General features: G+C 40.7%; 1 protein-coding gene across 2 annotated transcripts in view; it reads left to right on the top strand.

Annotated features, from left to right (window-relative positions):
* LOC109425251 (acyl-CoA-binding domain-containing protein 5) overlaps nucleotides 1-20703 on the top strand; it is a 36783-nt gene that overhangs the window by 6940 nt on the left and 9140 nt on the right. The gene's annotated exons all lie outside the window — the stretch shown is intronic.

Here is a 20703-nt window from a genome sequence, read left to right as displayed (position 1 = left end):
GTGCCCGAATCGATGCAGGTACTTCCGGAAACATCCGTGGCCTGACAAGAACTGCGTCAGGTGAAAGTTGAGCCGATGGGTCCATCTACCGTTTTCAGCGTTATCCCACTGCTGTTGCCACTTTCTTACGGTGTCAGCTCGGGCTCTTCTTCGGACTCCTGATATGCCTCTATCTCTATAGCACTCGTTTTCTTCCTCGAGTAGAAGATCTATGGGAATAGTTCCGGCTATCACGTAGACTGCTTCTGACGAAATTGTACGGTACGCACTGCATACTCGCATGGCCATCAACCTGAACGTACTGTTCAGCCGAGATCTGTTCCTCCTTGTCTGTAGTGCCGTCACCCACACAGGCGCTGCGTATCGGAGCACCGATGTGGACACACTTGCCAGTAGTCGCTTCTTGCTACTGCTGATCGCTGAGTTGTTGGGCATGATCCGAGATAGTGCCGAAATCACCTTTGCAGCCCTTTCACACGCATAGTCGACGTGACTATTAAAGTTTAGCCTATCGTCTAACATAACTCCCAGGTGTCTCACATTCCGCTTCGATTCGATGATGCACTCTCCGACCGAAATTCTCGCCTGTTGTACACCGAAGAAATTTTCCGTATAACTATTATGTGTGAAACTACATAATTTTTTGCAATTTGGCATCACCTTTAAAAATTATGTCTGCAAACATAAATCCTATAAGACTTTCTACATTTAAAAGTTATGTATTGAAGTACATACTTTCTATATAGATGATAAAATAAAATGTGTGAAACTACATAATTTTTTGCAATTTGGCATCACCTTTAAAAATTATGTCTGCAAACATAAATCCTATAAGACTTTCTACATTTAAAAGTTATGTATTGAAGTAAATACTTTCTATATAGATGATAAATCATATTTATGTGTGAGAGTTATGATATTTATTCATGAGAAGTTTATAATAATTATGAGCAAACTTCATATAAGAGCAAACAAATGAAAAAAAGAAAAATGAATAACATTTTGTTTTGTTTTTGATTTAATTAAAAAATTTATTCATTCCTTAAATATTTATCTGAATTTTAAAGATAATTGTGCTTGTATGCCGTATGGTCTTCGACTAGAATACGGATCAGCGGTCCAGGCCAGATTTTCTGAGGAAGGAATTCCGACTGCGCTTGCTGCTCTTCGCCGGATTTGTGGCGCTTGTTTTTGCAGATCCGGTTCCTGGTTGAGTGCTTTTGCCTTCACGGTTCCTCCTTATCAGTGTCCGGTTGCCCTGGGCGTCATCATCGTCCGGAGTGGGTGGCAGCGGCCGGTTCGGTTGTCTCATCCCTTATCTTAGCCGGAACAGATCGCATCGCAGTCTGGCTATAACGAACACCTCTCGGGGTCATGTTCTGGTTCTTTCGTTTTCACTCGGGATATGGACGAATCATTGGAACACTCCGTAGCCCGCTTCTCTGCCTGCCTCTTGCTGTGATAGAAATAAAATTAACAAAAAAATAAAGGTTTAAGCAGACATTTTATGAAGAAATTAAAAAAATAGTTACCTGCCTGAACAGAAGACTTTCCCGACGCTTCCGATTGGCGCGAAAAATGATGTTGTTTTGGTCCTGAATCAATTCGGTCAAACTTTATAATTATATGTGGGTTCACATAATTTTTAACTATAGGAGAATAATTATACTTTTTATGTTTGCCCACATATAAATGAAGTTTCGCCTTATATATGTGTTATGGTTCACCGCATAGATAGCAATAAAGGTGTTATAATATTTATGTAAGCATATTTAAAACTAACTATTATAAAGTCTTATAAATCGTAAAGGTTTCACCTACATAAACATTACGTTTGCAATTTTATCAGTGTACCGCCTTTCGGTTGCTTATCAAAACCATCTCGGTCTTGTGATGAGCTAGGGCCAGCTTTTTCCCCCGCATCCAGTTTTCGACAACATCTATCGCCTCCGTGGCGAGCACTTCTACTTCCTCCAGTGTGTGTGTGTGTGTGTGTGTGTGTGTGTGTGTGTGTGTGTGTGTGTGTGTGTGTGTGTGTGTGTGTGTGTGTGTGTGTGGTATACTCGAGACACTTTAATTTAACCATTGAACGCTATTTACTGGTTCCACTCCAATCTGTGCACCTAAAAGATCATTCTGATCAAGATTCTGATCCATGGTTTTCTGTTTGATTTGATTTTTTTTTGAAGAAAACGACCTGAACAAGTTTTCTATTTTCTTGGCTATTTCATAATATGTACATATAGCCCAAGATAAAACCGAACACGAACCAAACCGTACCTACACATTAGGGTGGTCCATACTTATATGAAAAGTTGGTTGTGAATTGGTTGTTTTGGACTCTCAGAAGCTACGTTCAAATTTTAACAAAGTTGATCAATCCTAAGGGGGCGCTCAAAGTGCTTGAAGTTTGTATGGAAAAACGTGGCCAAATGTATGCAGAAATTTTATGTTTTTGATTTTTGCCACTAGGTGGCGCTGTTAGCGTTTTATGATTAAACCCTTTGGTATTATTGTAAGTGACTATATTCCAATCAACTTTGTCGAAGACCGCAAAATGAGACGATGGCTGTGAACAAAGTTAAATATACCCTAGGCAATGTGAGGCGAATTATTGAGATTTCATTATTGGTACTGGAAAAACAACCATATTGACTCGCCTCATTTTATCTAGGGTATAACTTTTTTAACAGGCGTCGTATCACTTTGTGGTCTTCGACAAAGTTGTTTGGCATATAGTCACCTACAATAATACCAAAGGGTTTTATCATTAAACGCTTACAGCGCCACCTAGCGGCAAAAATCGAAAACTTAAAATTTCTACATACATTTCGTCACGTTTTTCCATACAAACTTCAACCACTTTGAGCGCCCCCTTAGGATTAATCGATTTTGCTCAGATTTTGAACGTAGCTTCAGAGAGTCCAAAACAGCCGATTCGGGAGGTAAGACTTGGCATTTTTCAATTTTTTTGTTTTTCATATAAGTGTGGGCCACCTTACTACACATAGTAGACATAGGATCCTACAGTAGGCAGGCAGTACGACGTTTGCCGGAAGAGCTAGTATATTTTTTTGTTCAAAATAGCCATATTTTCGAATACCGAAATCCGCCAAAACCTTTTTCCCGGATGATCTTTCACTTCTAAAGTAAGATGTGGTTAGATTCTCGTATGACCTATTTCCCAGAAAAGAGTACATCTTACATTCTTACTTAACGGACTTCAAGTTTTTGAAAGGGTCAACCTGCTCCCATTGTTTCTTCTTCAATATTTATTACCCTTCTTAACTTCACCCGACGCCCACGCCAGTACGATAAGCTTGTTTTTGTGCACTTGATTTTGGTCGACACAAAGATTAGCTATTTTTGTTGAACACACATATTGGCCCCCATATCTTATCGCTACCAAGATGGGGATTAATAATTTTATGAGCACCCGCACAAGCGGTTTGGTAGGTTTCCCAAATATTTCTATGCAAATCATCACCAGCTCAACCTTACATACGTGCTGTGCTCGCTGGTTATTGGTAAGGGCATAGTTCAAACTGGTTTCTACAAACAACCAAACCCATTCGAACCGGACCAAATGAACTGGTTTGAAAAATTGATATTTCTCACAGTCACAAACCTTCGCAGTGTCTTACAGAAACGGCGTGTAGCGCATCGTTCGGTCGTTGTTAGTAGCCGACTTGTCGTCGAACCACATCGTTGTTGTTAGTTGCAACTGATAGAGCCACAAGAATTATAATCTGCACTCCGTAAACCGGTCTGCAACAGGTACCCACCTTGGCTAAGATATTGCCACTAAGTGGCTAACCAACATTGAAAAGGTTGTTTCTCCGATGCATGGAGGTAATCGGCCACAGAACTTGTCCTTTGCTGGTTGCTGCTAAAGTTGTCAAAAGCTTAGAAGGTAATACCGGAACCACCACTTTTGTGGGAACCTCATGATTTATGATCCAAAAATTAAATAGCTCCAAATGAAATCAACAATGTCAAATATGTCAACGATTTGTTTCTTGAGTATGTGCAAAGGTTTAACCCTTTGGAGCCGGAGGGGTCATATATGACCCAAACATAGAAACTGTTGTATAAATTCACCAATTCGATAAAACAGAAATCTGTCTTCGGCAAAGTTGTTGCAAATTGAGTCGTCTATTAGAGAACAATGGGGATGTTTGTATTTAAGACTTCATTGATAACCTAGAACATCCTGAACACCATGAAATTGGGAAAAACGAAATAATTGACATACCAGTTGTTCTAAAAGCTGAACTTGGATGTGGGTTTCGTTTATATGTATCCAAAGATTTTTAATATATTTGATTTATCCATTTTGCCTTCGTCAAGAATATCAAAATGTGTTTATATTCTGGGATGTTTTAGGTGTTCCAAACTGTCCTATAGTGCAGTTAGTTAGTTAGTTAGTATATTTATTTTCGACACTGTATACACCTATAGTAAAGTCCTTCATATCTACAAGAATAATTTTATGTATTTTCGCCACAATTATTAGCATTGCATAACCTACTGGGATCCGTGAAGCTCTTGACATCTACAATGTCATTTATAGACACTATAGGGATATTCCAGGTCAGCCAAACTACCTTGAAGCTCAGGACTTCAGGTCTGCACTCGTAACAGTATCCATATATGTTATACCGAGTAATGCTGCATAATCAACCGCAGTTACTGGACCAATCTGATTATTTTAAACCTTTGGGACATTCACGGTCGTCCAAACTGTTCTATAATGAATTCCTTCAAATCTACAAGAAAAATTTTATGTATTTTCACCATAAATAATAGCAAAGCATAATCTGCTGAGATCCGTGAAGCTCTTCAAATCTACAATGGCATTTAGAGACACTACAGGGATATTCCAGGTCAGCCGAAGTACCTTGGATTTCAGTACTCTAGGTCTACACTCGTAACAGCCATATCTGTTATACTGAGTAACGTTGCATAATCAACCGCAGTTACTGGAGCAATCTGAAGTCCACTTTTTTATAATAAACCTTTGGGACATTCACGGTCCTCCAAACTGTTCTATAATGAAGTCCTTCAAATCTACAAGAAAAACTTTATGTGTTTTCACAACACTATAGAAAAGTAATCTGCTGAGACCAGTGAAGGGTTTGGGACATTGAGGGTCGTCCAAACTATCCTGCAGTTTACCCCTTGATAATAACAGTAGTTATTCTCACAATGAACTTTAGACTGTAATCTGTAATCCCCCTGGTATATCATGAGTCATTTGAAGATAGTTTTGAGGTATTCCAGATCAACATCACTACTCCGGAGACCATAGCTTCAGATCTACACTTGTGATAATAGCTTTTGCCACTACGTTACCATAATCCACTGTACTTACCTAAGCAGTTAAAGCAGCAATACGCGTTGTTGTATGTTTTTGGGATATTATGGGCTCCTTACTGGTATGAAGCTTAGTTGATAAATACAACCACTGTAACCTTCAGAAGACTTGCTGGACATGATAGATTACAAATCGTAGCTTTTAATGAAAGAAGTTATCGTTACACCCGTAGACTTTAGGATCTAAACTCAAGAACAGTTTGGATGACCTAGGATATCCCGAATGATCTGATGCTGTCTATTGAATTTTCGGAAGACTTACTGGACATGATAGATTACAAATCGTAGCTTTGTATAATGAAAGAAGTTACCGTTACACCCGAAGGCTTTAGGATCTAAACTCAAGAACAGTTTGGATGATCAAGGATATCTCGACTGATCTGATATTGCCAATTAACCTTTCAAAAGACTTACTGGACATGATAGATTACAAATCGCAGCTTTGTGTAATGAAACAAACTCCAGAATAACGCTTGGAAAAATTTCGGCTTCAAAGGGTTAAAGTTAGACCCGAAAACTTGGCAATCAGCCGTTAAAATCTGACATGTGTTATGAGTTAGGTATCCATTGATAGAGATAGAAGAAGTAAACTAAAACATTTATCAACCAATCTGTGCGGGCAGCGCACTGTAGGTACCTCATTATTATTAACAAAATTGCTCGCGCTCATATAAACAGAGCACTTGAAGAACATTTACTTGATTGTGTCGGGGTTCACATTCTTCCATCCACACGCTTATAATGCGTTGTTCTCACGAAACTGAAAAGTGTATGGTTCGTCTTCCGAAGTTCAGGGTCGTTTAGTCGTTTGTATAGAAACACAATGAATGCGTCACGGTGTTCCATTTACCGTTATTATAAAATAAAATATACCATCAAAACCTGAAACGCCATTCTCTTTATCTATCCTACACCTCTGGACAAATTTTTAAAATCATCGTTGGGCGAATTTTTGAGTTACGGCCTTTTAAAGGGCCTAACCTCTAAAAAATCGAGTTTTCTATAGAATAACACCACATTTCATCACAGAATCATGAATTAAAGGCATCAATAACAGAAATTATCATGAACAATATTGAAATTTTGTAGTATGCATCCATATGAATATCGGTGGAGTGCATTTTATATCAAAATTTGTCATTACGTCAATATACGGTACAAGTTCTTAGGGCCTATAGAAAGCAAACATAACATTGGTGTAACAAATTCAGTTAAAGTATATTGTATTGTGATTCCATATGCCAAAAGATGTGCATATTACTGTCAGTCATAGCGATAGTATTCACATGCATATCAGCACCAACATTTCAAAAGGACGTAACTGATCTTTAAAACAATATCTTCTCCCATAGCTGTAGATCGTATCTCATCTTTCCCAGGACACCAACAATCACTATCGGAAAGAATTGCATTTCCTCCGTCCAGTAGTGTTGTACATTGTAACGGAGAGATAAAGGTTTGGTTTCGGCAAGCAGTTTCGCCATTTTGAAATGTTAGCACCGATATATGAAGAGCGTACATTCTCTGAACAGAAAATTTGCTTCAAAAATACTAGTCAAATACGGGCAACCACTAATTAAACAAAAAGAAATACGTCTGTGTGCCAAACGGCTTAAGTTAAAAATATAGAAAACCAAAACATTGAAAGGCCAAAAGATAAAAAGTCGAATCAGGCTTCAAATAATCACACATAAAATGCCATAGTTTTATTTTTTTCGACCTACTATATCGAGCAAATTATCGCGCAAAGTTATGCAAAAATGTAAATAGATATGCGTTACACTTAATCGTTTCGGTGTCTTCTGCGCGGTCAATCATTAGCTAGTTTCCGCATTTATGGTAAAAGACACGAACACGATATGATGTACTGGTGACGCTAATTAGCGAATTTGAACATTTTTATGCGATAATCTACGGTGAAACGCACAATATTGTCTTACTTTTTTTGCATTTCTACGTTTTGTCTTCTCAGCCTCAGCATTTCAAGAACGCGTAACTGCTTTCCAAAACAACACCTTTTTTTAAAAGCTGTGGCGTGGCACTTCTAGACAAAAAGAATGTTCCTCTTTCGTTGGCTTACATTAGAGGGATGACATGCAATCTACATCCATAGAAGAAGGAGCCGTATTATCAACCAGTTACGCCCTTCTGAAATGCTGAAGCTGAAAAGATAAATCGTACAAATCTGGAGCAACTTTTGAAAAGGGCATACAAGCATTGGTAAACAATGACTTCACACGTCACTCCTGAGCCCCCATGAACTTATTCACACAAACTAAGACAGTTTTCAGATAGAGCAAACATCGATCTTTCGGATAATGGTGTTCATTTGCGTGGGCGGGCTGCTGTTAGGCCCTCGAAGCGATTTCGAAAAAAGGCACAAAATCTGTTGGGCCCTTTTCAAATGTTGCTCCAGGAATGAAATAAAAATGAAAGACAATAGAATAGAAAAGTTAAATTAGTAGGGACAAAAGGTCTTACCTACATATTTTAAAAGAAGAAAGAATTTTCACCCAGAATATTATGTTTGATTATTTGTTGCCTGTTGCGACTTTTTGTCTTTTGGCCTTTCGATATTTTGAAGTTCTATTCTTATAACTTAAGGTATGTGGCACACAGACATATTTCTTTTTGTCTAATTTGTGGTTGCTCATATTACATGTTTTTGACAAGTTTTGACTAGTGTTTTTAAGGCAGATTTGCTGTATAGAGAGTGTACGCTCTTAATACATCAGTGCTAACATTTCGAAATGGCGAAACTGCTTGCCGAACCTTTATCTCTCCGATGCAATGTACAATTACTACTGGACGGAAGAAATGCAATTCTTTCCGATAGTGGTTGTTGGTGTCCTGGAAAGATGAGATTCGATCTACTATGGGAGAAGAAATTGTGTTGAAGACCAGTTACGTCCTTTTAAAATGTTGGTGCTGAGCATGTGAATACTATCGCCTTGACGGAGAGTAATATGAACATCTTTGGCATATGGAATCACAATACAATATACTTTAATTGAATTTGTTACACCAATGCTATGTTTACTTTCTATAGGCCCTAAGAGCTTCTACCGTATATTGACGTAATAACAAACTTTGATACAAAATGTACACCACCGATACTCATACACTGGGAAAAAAATCTTCATTCCTTCTATGTGTCCGGGACATGGATTTTTGCAATTGGGGTAAACAAATGTTTTTCATTAGTGCGACTCATACTTATGATGAGGCACCATACAGCAGCGACTCATACAATTTGAAGCACATACTATTCATGTGTTAATTTGCCTGCGTAAGCGGGTATTGGTTGCATATACTTTGGATGTGGTTTGGCACATGGATATTTGCCATTAAGTATGAGGCAATTTTCCTGAGTGTATGGATGCATACTACCAAATTTCAATATTGTTCATGATAATTTCAGTTATTGATGCCTTTAATTCATGATTCTGTTATGAAATGTGGTGTTATTCTATAGAAAACTGGATTTTTTAGAGGTTAGTCCCTTTAAAAGGGCGTAACTCAAAAATTCATCCAACGATGATTTTAAAAATTTGTCCAGAGGTGTAGGATAGATAAATAAAGAGAATGGCGTTTCAGGTTTTGATGGTATTTTTTATTTTATAATAACGGTAAATAGAACACCGTGTGCGTTCAATCAAACACAACGAGTGCATTGCATTCACATGAACTTCACCAGAGATCCATATGTAGACACTTGACTATGGTAAGTACGAGTAGAATTCAATCGTAATCAACACTGTTTTGTATGCTGACATGAGATACGATTACTCGTGTAGAAAATTCAAGTTAGTTTATATTAAATTGATTGAAAACTGCGGAAAATTCCCAAAATAGGATTTTCTGTTCAAATGGTCTCACACCCTATATTTCAACTTCAGTTAAAACAAGGACTCATAAATAACTAAAAATTTAATCAAATAACTTGATTAAATAGGTGATCCCCAGCCATCAAGTCTATTAATCTGATTTTATTATTGTAAGTGGCTATCCCGCGATAGGTGGGTGCTATCAAACGTTGAAAGTATAATCGGCGTTGGACGATGGACGCTGGTCTTCGTATACATAGGGTCTTGTACTATTTGGGCAGGTGTACCTATTTTGGGCACTTCCCGCTATAACTAAGTCAATTTCAAACGGATTGATTTGAATTTTTGTATAGAGATAGGCACGCACAGTATCTAATTCTATACAAAAACTCAAATCAATCGGTTTGAAATTGACTAAGTTATAGCGACAAGTGCCCAAACTAGGTACACCTGCCCAAATGGTACAAGACCCTACATATGAGTGAGAGTACTCAGCATATAATTATGCCGTCAGCTGTTACGTACGTGATGCATCGCTGCTGGCGCTATACATCAGCCTAGCCTAGCTCTAGCTGCTTGACTATTGCATCGATCAACCAAAGCACGCACGCTACGGCTACGCTAAAAACTTGCCGTTCAGATGACGCTTCTATTTTTACAATTTTTGATTGCAATAAGTACCCCATCGCATCGTTAGGCAATTCATTGCTGAATGATGCAGATAAACACAGTGAATTTGCTTGTTATTGAAACCTGTACATTTTTTTTTTTGCTCAAGTCAGAAGCCGTCACGTCCGCTGTTATCTCCGCATTTTTTTTTTCTTTAGTGCCCTCTGTTCGATTTGGAGATGACTTTTCAAGTGTCTGCCCGCCCATCCAAAGACGCACCTTAAGACACCTTGGCGAGTGATGTGTTCAAGACTCCATAGCTGCACAAGCACTCACTTGACACCGGACCGGCTGCGTTGAGGTTTTTAATATTCTCATGGAATAATGAAGGACTCAATTGGCCTCTGGACGGTGTCGTGGTACGAACCTTGGCTGGGGCTATATTGAATATTCACGTGAAGAGTGTTGGTTGACTGACTTTGGATGTGTTCTCAGTGTTAGGTTGAACGTTACTGTGGTTGAACGTTCAGAAGCGTTGTCAGGAGGTGACTTGTGGTGTTGTTATTGCTCATATGAAGCACAGAGCGCTTGGCTTAGTATAATCATGACTTATGAAAGCAACCGGATGTCGTAACGTGTCGAACCAGCGGGGTAAGACGGTAAGGGGCTGTCCATTTATTAAGTAAGGGATTTTTTTTTACGATTTTTGGACACCCCCACCCCCCTTGTAAGATTTTTTGTATGAGAGCCCAAAAACTTTTGTATGGTCCGTAAGTTTTTTCAACCCCCCCCCCCCCCCCTCTCCCCATAAACCCTTTCGTAATTAATGGACGGCCCCTAATTCAAAAACAAGGTTTGTAAATACGTTGAAACATCTGACGATAGGGAAAATGCAGGGAATAGACAAAATGATCGGGACAGGCGAAATTTGCGCTTTCCTAAGAATGTTCAACTAGCTGTAACTTTTCGAAAAATGCATCAAATATTCTCAAATTTTTACCGTAAGTAGATCAATTAGTTGTGTAGCAGTGGTCAAAATTTGGAAAAGATCGGCCTATTCTGCACAAAGTTATGAAGAGTCTAGAAAATGGTATAATTAGCCGATAGCTAACTTTGAGCTGTTATATCTTCGGATTCAATCAACCGAATGCAATGAAGTTTCGACTATTTATGAGTCAGGAAACTCTGATAGGTGGATTAGCCAATAGGAACGATTGGCGTGCAACGTGGCGGTATCACGCCACGCGGTGCACCAATCAGGTGTTAGGCATAGGAATGTGCAAGGTATTTATGGCACAAATTTCCCAAATGGAGGAGAACGTGCCTCTGGAGCCGACCTACTGAAGGTATGCACTAATTATTAATAAAAGCGAGCCAGCAGCGTGGCTCGGTCTCTTGTTCTTGCTAGTTAGGTGTACGTGTACAAATAAGGTTATTAATATTAGCAGATTTTCTATGAACTATTGAGCGTTCTTAGGAAATCTTCTTGTTATCAAGCATTTCTTTTGATGAACCTAGCCTTCATGAGTCTTACTTCCCCCTTTGTCTCGAGCTTGGCTTTATCGGCCTCTGCTACCGGAACCACTCCGGTGATAACTTCCGTGGCGCCCTTCGCTTCGTGAAACAGCCGAGGTGGCTTTACGATCCTTCTCCAACTTGACTCGTTTAGCTGATACTTCCGGTGCCATGCCGATGATCACTCCTGATACACCAGCTGCTTGAAGAAAAAAAACTTTTTGCGATAACTTCAACGCACTTGAGTTTTTCGCACCAGTCCAATGTACTCCCGCAAAACTTTTCATGATTTTGTCTTCTTGAAACTTGATCTTCATTTTTCATCATTTATTTACTATTACATCAAATTCAAGATAAAACTGAATCAACAATATTTCTCCATAATACACGGTTCGTGGCTGCCGCTCTCCATCCTCGGTCGCGCCCGATGCTCGCCAAGTCACGCTCCACCTGGTCCGCCCATCGTGCTCTCTGCGCTCCACGCCTTCTTGTGTCAACCGGATCAGTTGCAAACACCAGCTTTGCAGGGTTGTTGTCCGGCATTCTTGCAACATGCCCTGCCCACCGTATCCTTCCGTTGACCACCTTCTGGATGCTGGGTTCGCCGTAAAGTGCAGCGAGCTCGTGGTTCATCCTTCTACGCCACACACCGTTCTCCTGCACGCCGCCGAAGATCGTCCTTAGCACGCGTCGCTCGAAAACTCCGAATGCTTGCAAGTCCTCCTCGAGTATCGTCCATGTCTCGTGTCCGTAGAGAACCACCGGTCTTATTAACGTCTTGTACATGGTACATTTGGTGCGAGGGTGAATCTTTTTTAACCGCAGTTTCTTCTGGAGCCCATAGTAGGCACGACTTCCACTGATGATGCGCCTTCGTATTTCACGGCTCACGTTATTGTCAGCCGTTAGCAAGGAACCGAGGTAGACGAATTCTTCTACCACCTCGAAATTATCCCCGTCTATCGTAACATTGCTGCCAAGGCTTGTCTTGTCTCGCTCAGTCCAACCTACCAGCATGTACTTTGTCCTACCCGCATTCAACACCAGTCCGACCTTTGCTGCTTTACGTTTCAGGCGGGTGTACTGTTCTGCCACCGTTCCAAATGTTCTAGCAATAATATCCATGTCATCCGCAAAACAACAGTGCCGTTCCTTGTAGTGTTCGATAAACACCGGCAGCATCTATTTATTACTTAACGCTAAAATCGACATATTGTTTTTTTTATATACTTCCACCCTTCTCTCTACATTCATTTTCATTTTTTTTCATCAAATTTAAGCTAATACTGAATCCACAACATTACACCATAGTACATAGACGGTTAGTGGCTGTCAATCTCCAACCCCGGTCACGCCCAACGCTCAGATCTCTTTCCAGCTGATCCGTCTACCTCGCACACTGTCCTACAGGTCTTCTGGTGCTGTCCGGACCTCTTACGAGCACTAGTTTTCCAGGGTTCTTTTCCGGCATTTTCACAATATACCATGCCCAGTTCCTTTCTTTCGTCACCTTCCGTATGTTAAGTTCGCCGCAGAGTTCCTTCTGCTAGCACAGGGGGTTTCAGACCTTTAGGTTCGCGATGCACTTTTTATGAATGAATCTTTATGCAGTGCACCTGGTCATTATGTAAATTCGTTGGGGCTGATGATGGGTAAAAAATGCATACTTCCATACTCATTGTTCAATAACTTTTGCTTCTTTGCATGAAGAAATCCTTTGATCACTGGAATATGATCTTTGGTAATGCATGCCCAAATGATGAAAAAATATTTAGAGTTCGTCAATTTCCCTTAAAAGTACAAGTGTATTAAAATTGACCCATTCTCACTCCTTTTTTAACAGGAGGCAATCAGTGAAGTACTAGATTGAAAGTAGTGAGCTGAATTTTTATATGGTGAGATGATCAATCCTCCATTTCTGCAATGAAATGGTGCAAACAGCGTGGGTTATATGATTTCTTGCCTAATTTGATGCTGGTTGAGCAAAACTTTGGATAACTGTGTTGTTGTATTATTTATTTCTTGCAATTTTAACAACGCAGTAACCCAAACTTTTGCTCAAACAGCATCAAATTAGGTAAGAAATCATATAACCTACGCTGTTTGCACCATTTCATTGCAGAAATGGAGAATTGATCATCTCACCATACAAAAATCCAGCTCACTACTTTCAATCTAGTACTTCACTGATTGCCTCCTACTGTATTAACGAGATTTTTAGCCATAGGTTAGTTCATCTCGGGACCCACGCTTTACTTCCCTTCCGAAGTAACATTTTGCGAGTTTGTCGGGAGCAGAGTATCTGTACGCACAATTCTCAATACGAGATTGAGACAAGTTGGCTGTGAGCACATGAAAATCCTTTGAGCATGAGACTCGTAATGTTGGTGCACATCACATTAGCATTGCGAGTCTCAATGAGACGTCTCAATGAGCCAAGCTCCAGGTACAGGACTGACTTTATACACTCTCGAATCCTTCACTAGGATTACATTTACAGATAATGTTCAACTGGGATTTAGTAGACGTTTTCCGAGGACGGAGGGGGTTTGGGTCATGAGTAATACTCATTGAGTATGTTGGGGCAGATGGAATGCACCCGGAGGTTGTTTACGACGAGAAAAGTGATAACAGGAACAATCCTGGAACGGACTTCTTTCCAAGTGATGTGAGCATGTCTAACATCCATAATCTTTTGGGAGACTGCGTAAGAGTAGGGGAGACTGAGGAGACTTGATCCCTGGGGAGACTTGTTCCCCCCATATTTTGTCGGAATCAAAAACAGTTTTCTTCCAGCATATTTTTTCCAAAACGAAATCTGGACAGACGACAATGTTTTGGCTGCAATTGATTTTAATTGTGTATTGCATTATTTTTTAATGGCTGATGGTTTGTTTTCAGTCTTTCAGAAATCTTTTAGGTGATTCCGAAGAATCTCAATAACTTTGTGAAAATTGAACCAAATCGTGTCAAAATTTCACAGCACATAGTATAAATAAAGTACTATCAAACATATTTATTCAAATAAGGCTGTTATATAAATGTTTCAATTAATGTAGCTTAGTGTATACAACAGTGACATGGGGAGACTTGATCCCTCGAGGATTACACACACATTATACATGTGAAAAATAAAATTCAATTTGGAAGCCTCTATTTACACGGAATTCTAGTATATTCAATGATTAAACGTGTCAGATAATTATTATTTTAGTACAAACCATGGAAAGGGGGATCAAGTCTCCCCATTTTCAAGATACGGCATATCCTTAACAATTTAAAGAAATTTATAATTTCAAATACACCATATGCATCAAAAATGCAAGAAAACTTGAAAAGAAAATGAAAAGGAAGCTTCTAGAGTTATTTTTCCTTTAAATTAATCATGTGCTCAAAAGGGGATCAATTTTGACCCATTTTTGAAAAATACATCATAAGACATGCCTCCATAAAAACACAGTTTTGAAAACTTTAACAATAATTTAAAGTCCTTTTGTTTTGTATAAACTTGCAATAGATGTTTACCTGCTATTCTGTACGAAAAAATGGATCTAGTTTTGTATTTTTCTTTAGGTTACAGGCAAATTAAGAAAAAGGGATCAAGTCTCCCCAGTCTCCCCTACTGTTGATACTCGTAAGGTCAGTTCATGTGCTTCCGATTGGTGATTTTTTGGGCGTGTTTTGTTTGACCAACGGAGAGCAATGAAGGGTCATTTGAATTGGAAGGAAATTGTCCCCCAACTTTCATCAATCCGAAGATTATCAATCGGCGAAAACGGAAGTTTCTACTAAGGTTCCTTCTATTTCCACTTTACAAAAAGCATCATCGCTTTGTAAAGTAGAGTCTGGAGCGACTAGAAACGAGAATAGTATTTATGCGTCCTCTGAGACTAATGAAGTAATCACAACTCCCAGCGGTGACGAAAAATAGGGGTCAAGGCAAGTTGAATGTGTAGTGCGCCGGATTTGTTTACCTTTCATAGCTTCTGAAGAAGGTTTTTTTTATCTGTATTAACGAGATTTTTAGCCCTAGGCTAGTTCATCTCGGGACCCACGCTTTTATTTCCCTTCCGAAGGAAGAACTCGCATTTTGCGAGTTTGTCGGGAGTGGGATTCGATCCCAGGTCCTCGGCGTGATAGTCAAGTGTTCTAACCATCACACCAGGTCCGCTCCACTTCTGAAGAAGGTGATATACGATGTGGGCTACATTTTTGGTTAGTGATAATGCCTTCTCAATCGATACAACCAAAACCAATACGCCCAAAAAAAAAACCCAAACACCAATACCAATCGTGAGGACAGCAACTCATTGACGCCATCCAACGATCTGCGAAAGAGTGAGGAGGGGTACAGAACCGCTTCGATTTTCCCCCCAGTTACGTCAAAATCCGTACCGCTCGCTTATACCCACCGCCGACGTTACCGCTCGTGGATATGAATCGAATCCCCGGATATTTATCGGTCCCGCTATATCTGCCTTAATTCTAGGCTAGGGTCAAGTTCGTAAGATCTAATCTGGGTCACTAAAACAATTCCGGTTCAATTCGTTTTAACTGACGAACAGCTCAATGAGACGAGTCTCACGAGACGTCTCATTGAGGAACGTACACAAAATTTTTGATGAGCATGCTATGATCTCAAATCTCACAAATTTTCTTGAGACGCATTTTAGACCAGCGCATGGCACACTGTCTCATTCATGTATACATGAGTTTTCAGATACTCTGGTCGGGAGTGAAATCCGATCACAGGTCCTCGGAGTAATAGTCAAGTATTCTAACCATCACATCAGGTCCGCTCCACATTCTCACTCCTTCGAGGGGGTGAGAATGGGCCAAAGGAATCGAATTAGTTCCGCATTGTCAACAAAGCAAGGTAATAAAGTTCTGGTCAAGATTGATACTACACACCGATAATGTATTATGTTATGTATATGAGTTTGAGATTCAAAAAAGTATCAATCCACCTTAAAGTGATATGTTTCATCAAGCCTTAAAAGTTTCATTTTAAAAAGGCCTTGATGATTTATCAAAAATCAACTAATTGCTCTAGAAACCTATTTTTACGACAGGAACTGCTGGCAACTACGAGGATGACACCATAAAATGTTTGATTCGATATTCGCAATATTTGATGAGATATTTCAGATGACGTTTTGACCCAATCTCGCCCTCTGACCCATTGGCACCCCCAACGACGGTAGTACAATTTCAAGGCTGTCGTATTTTTCAAAACCTTATTCCCAAGTGCATACACTCGTTCCTGAAAAGTTTACCCCCCGCAGATGTGATCATGACACTGACTTGCTTTTTGTTTTCGTTACTTGTTGGTGCTTAATACGAGTGACACATTTGCTCAGGGGTTGAAAATTTTCTTGTTGGGGATATTTCTGGAAGTTTTCGGACAAATTCCTTTGGAATGCAGAGCGAGGTCTTGAGCAGAATCAGTGTGAAATTTCTGCAACATTGGTGACATGTTTTTGGACGCATTCCAAATAAGAACATCGGAGAAGTTCGTTTAGTTGACAAATTGAGAGATAAATTTGTGAAAAAATACAACTTGTTTTTGTGGGATTCGAACCCAGGACTCTGTATCGCAAGTCCGGCGCTTCAACCAATTATACCACAGAATAAGTTAAGATTCTATGAACTGAAGTCGAAGCACAACCTTGGACTGGTTGCTTCTAAGAAATTTTAGTGAAGGTGCTCAAGACACACTCCTTGTAGTATGTTTGGTGCTTTAGAAATACATGACAAATTCTTGAGAAAAACGTTATGATATTTCCACCGAGACATTTGATACATCATTCTTCGCGAATGCCTGGTAGGGTTTTGATGGATTCCTTTTTAAATTTGGCCTAAATCATGAAAATTTATGTCTCGTCCGCTTGAACGCCGATATTTTAACCGTGGGCTTGATTTGATCGATTCATTTGATCGATTTTACATCAGCAGGCAAGACGTTTGAAGTGAATGCAGAATTTTTGAAGTGCCGCGGTGCACTTGTCAAGGCTAAATTAAAATCCAGAGCGGGCAAAAAACACGAATTTTGTAAACAGGAACCGATCGGAAAGTATCACATAGTGCCTAAGGAATCACGATTAACTATTACTAAAAGTTGAACATGGCAAGAAGTGAATGTGCTATATTTTAAAATAAAGGCCTGCATCCTTAATGATGACGTGCGGCAAGTTCTGATGAGTCATCTCTGAGGGCATCGCGAATACTTCCGGGGATCCCATTAAACTGCCGGGGTCCTTCATAGGCTGGACAGATGCAGATATGCTCGACCGAGTTGTTTATCCCACAGATATCGCAAGTTCTGTGGAAAGGTATCCCTCCCAGGTTGTGGGAAGCCCTGGTGTGTCCTGTTCGTAGTCGTGAGATGAGAATTTGTTCTTTTTTAGATTTCAAGTCCACCCAGGCGTTGGTGCTCTGCTTAATTTTCCGCAAATAGGTCCCACGGTAGTGAGCCCATTCGCTCATCCAGGCGTCTTGAATAGATGAGATGACCCAGCGTTTTAAGTCCAGCAAAGGAACAGTTGTTTTATAGCGAGAGCCAGAATACCCGGAACCTGCCAAATGGTCCGCCATTTCATTCCCAGGTACACCACAGTGTTCTGGGATCCACAAATAGGTGTTTCCTGGTGGGGCTTGTTTGATGGTGGCTTGAATCCAATGATGACGGGGGTATTTGATTGCAGAGTTGAGATGCAACTAGCCAAGTCTGTGATAATCACGAGAGGCCGGTCCGCAGGTTTAGTTGCAGCGTGGAGGATGGCCGCCGCCTCGGCGGAGAACACTGAACCAGTGTCGCGAAGCATCAGCGTACAAGTCACAAAAAAGCTGATAAACACCAAACTTGTATCACCCTGTCTCTGCGGTTTCTGATTCGCTCTCTCTACAGTCGCTAACACCAGAAAAGACAGAATCCCATCATAGTCACCCGGTCACCCTTGTTTTGCTACAATCATCCTGACTTGGATACGGCTCATGTGAGTGTCATGACTCTCTTCGTCGCCTCAAGCAGATGCACGCGCAACAGCATGTAAAACTATGCATGTGTATTATCACAAGCACGGTACTACGTCATAAATCCTATTCGTTTTGCATAGCTCAGTTTAAACGCACACATTGAGCGCACCACGCAGTTCGCCCTGGCTACGGCAAACGCTCTCACTTCGCCCGTTATGCATCTTTGCTCAGAGAGATTGATTCTCTAGCAACCCGCCTGAAGCATACTCAGCAACTGCTATCGCTGCAAAGCTGCGAAGGGTGGAATCCATAACATGTTTGTCATTCCAGGCGTGACATGCTAGCTGGTTCGTATAACCTTGGGAAGGGTGACTCCAGAAAGCGGTTCAAGTGATTGTCTCGTGATGGTCGCGATTATTCGCAAGACTGCACTGAACATTGTTCCGGGAGGCTAAGGCTGATCACAAGGTTTTCCCCAGCTATCCCAATTCCAACACCCAGCGTCGAGAGCGAGCCGTCAGTGAACCTTTTTTGATGTTGCGGAACTCCTTCGGACGGCCTGAAGGAGTTCCGCAACTGATAGTCGCAGACGTTCACCGAACCACAAACACTTCCACAAAACAGTCACTTAGCAGGATTTCGCGAAAATCGACAGCTGTAGAACAGCAGGCATAAGAGTCCCGGCGAGATTTGAACGAACTCGACAGATCGCCCAAATCCCTACGAAGTTTTTTACACATTGTCACTTTGATCAGTTCAGTGAGCTTCCCAGAGAAGCCGTTTTCGTCCATGATTTTTCACAGCTCTGTACGGTCGATGTTGTCGTACACCGCCTTGAAGGCGATGAGCAGGAGGTGCTTTGGGACCTGGTATTCGCGGCATTTCTGGAGGATTTGCCGCATGATTAAGGTCCCGTCCGTTGACGAGCGACCGTCAATGAAACTCTTCAATTTGAGCTTAACATCTAAAAAAAAGTTTCTTCTAGCTCTTACAGGAATGAAAACACTCACTTGTACTCAGATACACTCACTTGCTATTATCTCAGCTCAGAAGCCTGCAAACAAAAAACAGTGTATAGAGGGCTTTTACCTTGCTGTTTTATCTAAAAGTTCGCCGAATACAGTAAGGGTCGCAAACGCATATTGAAGCCGTAAGAGAGCAATGAAGGCGGCTCTCCACACGATGAATGCAAATTGTGCTCATTCCGTGGAGAGTACGATCGGGACATTATGGCCTCGGACGTTATGTTCCGGCCCCGTGGTAGACGACGGAAGATGATCTGGCATAACAGTTTGTAGGCATTTAGAATGGCAATCGCTCAAAAATTCTAACATTCTAACTTATTTCTTCCTCACACTCCTTTGATAGCTGCTCCATTTCCCAGATTTTTACAATTTAGGACCAATCTTGATGAGTTTCGCTGCAATACCATCCTTGTCAGCTGCTTTATAGAGCTGTGTAGCTATCATACTAAAGCATTCTAAACTTCACTCAGCGAGGGAGTTGGTTGGTTGATTCCCATCATCCGTCATCCTGTCATAATCATTTCTTCCGCTGCAGCGCTGCCGTGATTATCCGTGCCAGAGTTCCATTTGGCCATTATGGTGTTTGTCGAAGTGATGCTTCCACTTTTCGGTCACTTCACGTTGATTCGTCTAGATGCACCCGTTCTTATCTCTGCTCGCGGCACGAAGCCTTTGGGGATGAGGTGAGCTTCTGGTAAAATGTGCTTATTGACGTCCATCATTTTTTTTTTTAGGAATTTCAGGTCCTACCCCCTTTTGCGCATTTTCGTATGTCTAAAACGTAATAAATACATAAAGAAGTGTCTCACTTTCTCAGACACTGCCCCCCTCTCCTTCCCACTGAATTACGGACCCCAAACTCAGATTATGTGAGGTAGCGTTCTTTCGCTTCTGTTTGTAACGTTTCACGTTCTACCGCGTACCACGCTGCAGCATTTCCGCATGCACTTCGTTCTTCTCCTCCTAAATCTCCATGCATTCCTAGTCGTTCCTTCGACTTCTTCAATCGCTCTAGGTCGTACAGGGGCTGTTTTTGGTATGGTACAATGTGGATGACGGAGACTTCTGGGCACAGTTTGACTATTACCCAGTAGTGGTCTGCTGATTCCAAGAGAAGGTAGAAATAACAGCTGCTGGTAAGAGGCTAATGGCCTGAATAGGGTCTGTATTATTTTGTTACCCAGCCTTTACTGTGCATAGATGTTTATTGCATCGCTTAGTGTTTACCTGGGTAGTGAAACCTTGACACGCCCATGTGTTTACTAGCACGGCACTCGCATTGGTGCATTTTTTCTCTTTACTGCACACGTTTCGTATCAAGTCCAAACGCTTTATACACTTCATACGTGAATTATTGAGGATCGTTACAGGTGTCG

Source organism: Aedes albopictus, chromosome 1 (genome assembly GCF_035046485.1).
Source record: "Aedes albopictus strain Foshan chromosome 1, AalbF5, whole genome shotgun sequence".
NCBI classification, from domain to species: domain Eukaryota; kingdom Metazoa; phylum Arthropoda; class Insecta; order Diptera; family Culicidae; genus Aedes; species Aedes albopictus.
The sequence above is the reverse complement of the archived record's forward strand: the minus strand, read 5'-3'. Positions and strand labels throughout refer to the sequence as shown.